We start from the raw sequence: 9371 nt of genomic DNA on the forward strand, positions 1-9371 counted from the left end.
TTCTTTGCTTGTATTTATTCTACTTTGGATATTCTCTTGCCACTTGAATGTAACTATTAAAACTCTGTTTAGATATGTATCTGTAAATATTTTAGGGAACTTCTACTGCAATATGTTTGCATATGCCTTTTTCTTTTTCTGTTTTCTTGGGTTTTTGAAACTGGGTTTCTCTGTGTAGCCTTTAGTGTTAGTAGGACTTTAGTGTTAATTTTCCCTCTTCATATTCCTTCCTATACCAGGCTTTAACAACCTCTCCCTAATTGGAGGGACTTTCAAAGAAAGGCAATCATTGTTTAAAGGGAATAATGAAACAGAAACTATTAATTTTTCTTTATAATATAAATAACTTTTTTCAATACAAAAGTTTCTTTGTATTATAATTTAGTCATATTAAATAACAGTTGTTCCTCCCTTGCTTTTATCTTCCTGTTCCTACCCTCCCTCCATCTTCTGTCCTATTACTTTCCCCTAGACCTCTGATGGAATGGGACCTCCTCCCCTACATTATGACTACAGCCTATCAGATCTCATCCAGATAGCCTGCTTCCTCTTCCTCTGTGTGCCTGCCAGGCTTTCATATCAGGGGGAAGTGATCAAATCTGGGCCACCATAGTTCATGTCAGAGGCAGTGCCCACTCCTCACCACAATCAGGAAGAATGAGCTGTCCATTGACTAGATTTGAACAGGGGCTTTAGTTTTTATTCATGCATTGTCCTTGGTTGGTACGCGTTTATGAGGCCCTCTTGGTCCATATCCACAGGCCTTGATGGTCTCCTTATGGGGCTCCTGAATCCTCTGTGTCCTTCCAACCCCCTATTCTTCCATACCACTCTCAGCGCTCCCCAGGGGTCTACCGACAAGTCCCAGCATCTGTCCAGATCACAAAGGTCTAATCTCAGGCTATCAGGTCTCAGTAGAAAAATTTCAAAGAGAATATTTGTACTACGATAAGCAAAATGTTCATTTTAAATTTAATTATAATTAAAATAAGAAAGAAAATAAGGCAAGCTGAACCATCATTGCATCACATGTCAATGTGCATTATAGTGAATATTTAAGAGTTTACACAATGTCCTCATTTTGCAGATGAGTTGATGGGAAACACAATTTAACTTTGATTTTGAAACAATTTAAGAATAAAGCAAATCAACTATTTCATTATACATTATTTTTTTGTAGTATGAAAAGTAACTTTTATTGACCCGATATAATTGTAGTCTAGGAGACTTACTGCTGAATAAACTCACCCTTTCTTATTCTTACTCAACTCTAGCTGGCTGGTTTAACCCAGCTGTTCTGCCTCAAACTCCTTTCGGATATGACTGATCCAAATTGGCTTGTCTCGGCTTTCCTGAATTGCTCTGGTTCTGAACTTTACAAACTAAATTGCACTGAACTGCATGAACTCAGCTGAAATAAACTTCACTCAACTGAACTGTACCAAATGCCTGCACAATACTGTACTGACCTCAACTGTACTGTACTGTCTTCTATACTGAACTCTTTTCTGTACTCAACCTTACTGTATTTTCTATTGTACCCTACTTTACTGTGTAAACTCTACTGTACTGCTCTCAAGTAGCTTCTTTATCCTATATCTTCTCATCAAAGTTGGACATATCCTCTCCCTAGGTCATTCTGTCAAATCTTTCTCTGATTCCTCACTTTGTCTTTCCTCCATATGACATCACTTTCAAACAAGGAATCTTCCTTCCACAAACTAACCTTAAATTCATGTTGTAATTATTTTATTTGCATGAGGACCAGAGAACTTTTAATGCTTTTTCTACTATCATATTAGTTTTTGCTGTATACAGATGTCTTTCTTAAATGAAGTTAAATAACTTGTCCATGCAGTGTAGTGATAGTCCATATGGAGGTATTACCAGATCAAAAATGCTATTGAACCAAAAATACTAATGATGAAGTTATTCAGGTACCATTTTTACGAGAAAACATAGTCAATCTCTACAATGGCTTTTTTGAAGTCATACTTGTAGATATTTCTCCTTTAGGCATTCTTAGGTGGATTAATAAGCTGCACTAATAAAGGAAAAATATTTTACAGTAAAAAAAAATGTCTTTTTGAACCATTTACTTATTTGTGTTTGAGGCAGGACCTTTCTCTGTAGCCATAGCTGTCCTTGAAAAGATTCAGCAGAGCAGGATGGCTTAAATTGACAGAGATCCATTTGCCTATGTTTTCGCAGTACGACACTTAATTAACATCATGTACTATGTCCTATTTGTGTATGTACTATGTACAAGTTTCTATTCTAGTAGTCAATAATGAAAATTAGAATTTTTACTATATTTTTTTTTTTTTTTTTTTTGAGATGTAATATGAATTATTTTATTTTTCAATAAAAAGGTGTTAAAAAAAACAAAACAAAACCCCATCAAAAGTCAAGAAACATTAATGTTTGAGGTTGGTTATTAATAACTTCATCATTTCCACTACCAGGGTGATTGCTGACCTCTTAAAGGATAGGCATCATGGCTTGGTTTTCAGAATAGTTCATAGGCTTGACCCTCCTTCTTTGTTATATTGTTGTAGGAGGGCTGACAGGAGGTAATACATGCAGGACCAGAACAGGTGCCATTAGCATGATCATGTAATGCTTTTCTGGTTTCTGGATTAATGGTCCAATTTCTGAAAACCACATCTTGTTCATATTCAAATGGTATGTCTTAGCCTTTGTCATGGATGCTTACATCAAGACCACAGGATATACATTGTGCATAAAAGCCACAAATTAAAAAAAAAAAAAAAAAAAAAAAAATATATATATATATATATATATATATATATATATATATATATATATATATATATATATATATATATATATATATCGGATGCATAGAAGACCAGCCACTGCCCATTATATGCTGGGTGTATATAACTATGTAGACAGACAACAGAAATGCATTATAATGTAATCTTTTTATGTCAGGTCTTCCCTTCATTTAGACCTGAGAAATTTTATTCTTTGTATATCAAGCTTCTTTTTTTTTTTTTTTTTTTTTTTTTTTTTTTTTTTTTTTTTTTTATTAATTTATTCTTGTTACATCTCAATGTTTATCCCATCCCTTGTATCCTCCCATTCCTCCCCCCCCCATTTTCCCATTATTCCCCTCCCCTATGACTGTTCCTGAGGGGGATTACGTCCCCCTATATATTCTCATAGGGTATCAAGTCTCTTCTTGGCTACTTGCTGTCCTTCTTCTGAGTGCCACCAGGTCTCCCCCTCCAGGGGACATGGTCAAATGTGAGGCACCAGAGTATGTGAGAAAGTCGTATCACACTCTCCACTCAACTGTGGAGAATATTCTGACCATTGGCTAGATCTAGGAAGGGGTTTAAAGTTTACCTCCTGTATTGTCCTTGGCTGGTGCCTTAGTTTGAGCGGGACCCCTGGGCCCAAATCTGCCTATCATATTGTTCTACTTGTAGATTTCTAGGACCCTCTGGATCCTTTTATTTTGCTGTTCTCCCATGCGTCTCTCATTTAGAGTCCCAATAGGATGCCTTCCCCTCTGTCCCAGTTTCCTGGTAAGTGAAGGCTTTCGTGGGACATGCCCCTTGGGCTAGTATGCAGATATAAGTGAGTATATACCATTTGATTCTTTCTGCTTCTGGGTTAACTCACTCATTATGATCATTTCTAGCTCAATCCATTTATCCACAAATTTCGGGAATTCCTTGTTTTTAATAGCTGAGTAGTATTCCATAGTGTATATGTACCACAGTTTCTTTATCCACTCTTCTACTGAGGGACACTTAGGCTGTTTCCATGTTCTGGCTATTATGAATAAGGCTGCTATGAACATGGTTGAGCAAATTTTCTTGTTGTGTGCCGGAGCATCTTCTGGGTATATTCCAAGGAGTGGAATAGCTGGGTCTTGAGGAAGCCCTATTCCCATTTTTCTGAGATAGCACCAGATAGATTTCCAAAGTGGCTGTACTAGTTTGCATTCCCACCAGCAATGAAGGAGTGTTCCTCTCTCCCCACATCCTCGCCAGCATGTGGTGTCGCTTGAATTTTTGATCTTAGCCATTCTGATGGGTGTAAGATGGAATCTCAGAGTTGTTTTGATTTGCATTTCCCTGATGACTAAGGAGGTTGAGCATTTCTTTAAGTGTTTCTCAGCCATTTGATACTCCTCTGTTGAGAATTCTCTGTTTAGTTCCAAGCCCCATTTCTCAATTGGGTTATTCGGTTTGGTGGTGTTTAATTTCTTGAGTTCTTTATATATTTTGGATATTAGACCTTTGTCAGATGTAGGGTTGGTGAAGATTTTTTCCCAGTCTGTAGGCTGTCGCTTTGTTCTCTTGACAGTGTCTCCTGCCTTACAGAAGCTTCTCAGCCTCATGAGGTCCCATTTATTAATGGTTGACATTAAGGCCTGGGCCGTTGGTGTTCTGTTCAGGAAGTTGTCTCCTGTGCCAATATGTTCCAGGCTCTTTCCCACTTTTTCTTCTAAGTGAGTTAGTGTCTCTGGTTTTATGTTGAGGTCTTTAATCCACTTGGATTTGAGTTTTGTGCAAGGTGACAAATATGGGTCCAGTTTCCTTTTTTTACACATAGACCTCCAGTTAGACCAGCACCATTTGTTGAAGATGCTATCCTTTTTCCATTGAATGGATTTGGCTTCTTTGTCAAAAATCAAGTGACCATATGTGTGTGGATTCATATCTGGGTCTTCGATTCGATTCCACTGATCAACCAGCCTGTTGCTGTGCCAGTACCATGCTGTTTTAAGTACTATTGCTTTATAGTACAGTTTGAGATCAGGTATGGAGATTCCTCCGGAGCATCTTTTATTGTACAAGATTGCTTTAGCTATTCTGGGTTTTTTGTTTTTCCATATGAAGTTCAGAATTGAACTTTCAATGTCTTTAAAAAATTGTGTAGTTATTTTGATAGGGATTGCATTGAATCTATAGATTGCTTTTGGTAGGATGGCCATTTTTACTATGTTAATTCTCCCGATCCATGAGCAAGGAAGATCACGCCATCTTCTCAGGTCATCTTCAATCTCTTTCTTCAGAGTTTTGAAATTTTTTTCATACAAGTCCTTCACTTGCTTAGTTAGGGTAACTCCTAGATATTTTATATTGCTTGTGGCTAATGTGAAGGGTGTGGTTTTCCTAATTTCTTCCTCTGCAAGCTTGTCATTTGTGTATAGGAAGGCTACAGACTTTTTTGAGTTAATTTTGTATCCAGCCAATTTGCTGAAGGTGTTTATCAGCTTTAGGAGTTCTCTGGTGGAGTTTTGAGGGTCACTTATGTACACTATCATATCATCTGCAAAGAGGGATAATTTGACTTCCTCCTTTCCCATTTGGATCCCCTTGATCTCCTTTTGTTGTCTTATTGCTCTGGCTAGAACTTCGAGTACTATATTGAAGAGATATGGAGAGAGTGGGCAGCCTTGCCTTGTTCCCGATTTGAGAGGAATTTCCTTGAGTATCTCACCATTTACTTTGATTTTGGCTATTGGCTTGCTGTATATAGCCTTTATTATGTTGAGGAAAGTGCCTTGTATCCCCGATCTCTCTAAAACTTTAAACATGAATGGGTGTTGAATTTTATCAAATGCTTTCTCTGCATCCAAGGAGATAATCATGTGGTTTTTTATTTTCAGTTTGTTTATATGATGGATTACATTGATGGATTTCCGTATATTAAACCATCCCTGCATGCCTGGAATGAAGCCTACTTGGTCATGATGAATGATATCTTTGATGTGCTCCTGTATTCGTTTTGCAAGTATTTTATTTAGTATTTTTGCATCTATGTTCATAAGAGAAATTGGTCTGAAATTCTCTTTCTTTGTTGAGTCTTTGTGAGGTTTAGGTATCAATGAGACTATGGCCTCATAGAATGAATTTGGTAATTTTCCATCCATTTCTATCTTTTGGAGTAGCTTGAAGAGTATCGGTATTAGCTCGCCCTTAAAGGTCTGGTAGAATTCTGCACTGAAACCATCTGGCCCTGGGCTTTTTTTGGTTGGGAGACCATCGATGATTGCTTCTATTTCTGTCGGGGAAATGGGACTATTTAACTTGTTTATCTGTTCTTCACTCAACTTTGGCAAGTGACCTTGATCAAGAAAATCGTCCATTTCCCTTAGATTTTCAAATTTTGTGGCGTATATGCCTTCAAAGTAGGATCTTATGATTCTTTGAATTTCTTCAGTGTCTGTTGTTATGTCTCCCTTTTCATTTCTGATTTTGTTGATTTCAATACTGTCTCTCTGCCTTTTAGTTAGTTTGGCTAATGGTCTGTCTATCTTGTTGATTTTCTCAAAGAACCAGCTTTTGGTTTTGTTGATTCTTTGGACTGTTTTCTTAGTTTCTAATTTGTTAATTTCAGCCCTGAGTTTGATAATTTCCAGGCATCTACTCCTCTTGGGTGTTTCTGCTTCTTTTTTTTCTAGGGCTTCCAGTTGTGTTGTTAAGATGCTTATGTGCGATGTTTCCAATTTCTTTTTAAAGGCACTTAGTGCTATGAATTTTCCTCTTAGCACTGCTTTCAATGTATCCCACAAATTTGGGTATGTTGTTTCTTCATTTTCATTGAATTTCAGAAACTCCTTGATTTCTTTCTTTATTTCTTCCCTGACCCAGGTGTCATTTAGCAGAGAGTTGTTTAGTTTCCACAAACGTGTAGGCTTTTTGTTATTTCTGTTGTTGTTGAATTGCAGCCTAAGAGCATGGTGATCTGATAGGATACAAGGTATTATTTCAATCCTCTTGTATCTGTTGAGGCTTGCTTTGTGACCTACGATGTGATCAATTTTGGAGAAGGTTCCATGGGGTGCAGAGAAGAAGGTGTATTCTTTCTTGTTTGGGTGAAAGGTTCTATAGATATCTGTTAGATCCATTTGACCCATGGCATTGGTTAATGATGTTATTTCTCGGCTTAGTTTCTGTTTCAATGACTTATCCTTCAGTTAGAGTGGGGTGTTGAAGTCTCCCACTATTATTGTGTGGGGATCGATGTGTGGTTTAAGCTTTTTTAGGAGATCTTTTACATATGTGGGTGCCCTTGTATTGGGAGCATAGATGTTCAGAATTGTGATGTCATCTTGGTTGACTTTACCTTTGATAAGTATGAAGTGTCCTTCCTCATCCCTTTTGATTAATTTTGGTTGAAAGTCTATTTTGTTCGATACTAAAATGGCTACACCTGCTTGCTTCTTGTGACCATTTGCTTGGAATATTTTTTTCCAACCTTTTACCCTGAGGTAATGCCTTTCATTATGGGTGAGATGTGTTTCTTGGATGCAGAAGAATGTTGGGTCTTGTTTATGTACCCATTCGGTTAGTCTGTGTCTTTTTATTGGAGAATTGAGGCCATTGATGTTGAGAGATATTAATGACCAGTGACTGTTAAGAGTCTTAATTTTGATGTTGTTTCCAGTCGAGCGTTTGTGTAGTTGTGTTTTTGCCATGGGATAGTTATCTATTTCCTGGGTAGTTTTGGTTGTAGCTTGACCCTTTGGGATGGAGTTTTCCTTCTAGTACCTTCTGTAAAGCTGGGTTTGTGGATAGGTACTGTTTGAATTTGTTTTTGTCATGGAATATTTTGTTTTCTCCATCGATGGTTATTGATAATTTTGCTGGGTAAAGTAGTCTGGCCTGGCATCTGTGTTCTCTTAGGGTTTGCAGGATCTCTGTCCAGGACCTTCTGGCTTTTATGGTCTCTGCTGAGAAGTCAGGTGTAATTCTGATAGGTTTACCATTAAATGTTATTTGGCCCTTTTCCCTTGCAGCTTTTAATATTTTTCTTTGTTCTGCATGTTTTGTGTTTTGATTATTATGTGGCGGGCAGTTTTTCTTTTCTGGTCAATTCTATTTGGTGTTCTGTAGGCCTCTTGTATGTTTATAGGCATCTCTTTCTTTAGATTGGGGAAATTTTCTTCTATGATTTTGTTGAGAATAGTTTCTGGGCCCTGGAGTCTGATGTCTTCTCTTTCTTCAATGCCTATTATCCGCAAATTTCTTCTTTTCATGGTGTCCTTAATTTCTTGGATGTTTTGTGTCAGGAGTTTTCCAGATTTGGCATTTTCTTTAATGGTTGATTCAATATCTGTGATTGTATCTTCTAGCCCTGAGATTCGTTCTTCCATCTCTTGGATTCTGTTAGAAAAGCTCACCTCTGTGTTGCTCGCCTTCTTCTCTGAGGTCTCACGTTCTCGTTTTTCTTCTGTCTGTGTGTTTATCATTGAATCCATTTTCATTTTCAGATCTTGAACTGATTTTTTGATTTCTTTCATCTGATTTTTTGTATATTCCTGAGTTTCTTCCATTGCCTCTTTATAGGTCTTCAGAGCTTGAACCGTTTTAGCTATTTCTTTCATCTGGTTGTTTGCATTTTCCTGCAATTTTTCCAGTTCCACTCTATGTGCTTCTTTTATGTCTCTCACCTGTTTGTCTGCGTCTTCCTGCATTTGATTACGAATTTTATTTGTTTCCTCCATTATCATCCTCATTACTAAGGATTTGAGGTCATTTTCTTGTATTTCCGTTGTATTTGAGTTCTCTGGGTGGTTTTCTTTGGGATAGCTGGAAACTGGAGACGCCATGTTGTTTTGGGGTTTTTTGCGTATGCTTTTTCGTTGTCCTTTAGACATCTTGCCGTCTTTGTTTTTGTTGGGTAGCTTCCAGAGTTGAATGGAGGGTGTCTGATGATAGATTCACTTGTTTTCTTACGATTTCCCTAGGCTGCGAGCTCAAAGCTTCACTGGTGTGGATGTTAGGAGGTTAGCCCTGTTGTTCTGGTCTCTCACAGCCAGTGATCCTCAGTCCCTCTCTGCTGTGGATCCTGCAATTGTTCTGGGTCTCTGAATGAGCGTTGGGTCAGGCCAAGGTATCCACAGCCTTCTGTGTTCCCTGCCAAGTCCAGCCAGGAGCACTGGGACCGAACCACGGGCAGAACTCAGCTAGATTCTCAGGGCCAGAACCGTCTGCCAAGCTCAGCTAGGGATTTTGGGCCCAAAATGCACACAGGGCCCAGCCAGAATTTTTGGGCTGGGACTACGCACCAAGCTCCACTAGGGCCTTTTGGCCCAAAGTGCGTGCTGTGGTCAGTTATTGACTCAGGGCCCGAACTGACCACCAATCTCAGCCAGGAATTCTGGATTCAAACTGTACACTGTGTCCAACCAGAGTCTTAGAGCTGGTGGAACCGAGAGCTCTGTCCAGCCTGTGCCACAGCAGGAGAACTGCGGCTGCTCTGAGTTAGCGCCAGTAGTGGAACAAATGCTCCACCCGGACTGTGTCACCGCAGGGGAGCTGCCGCTGAGCTGAGGTGGTGCCTAGGATGGAACCGCGCACGTCACCAAGCCTGCGCCACAG

The sequence above is a fragment of the Acomys russatus genome, chromosome 18 (assembly GCF_903995435.1).
Source record: "Acomys russatus chromosome 18, mAcoRus1.1, whole genome shotgun sequence".
In the NCBI taxonomy this organism is placed as follows: domain Eukaryota; kingdom Metazoa; phylum Chordata; class Mammalia; order Rodentia; family Muridae; genus Acomys; species Acomys russatus.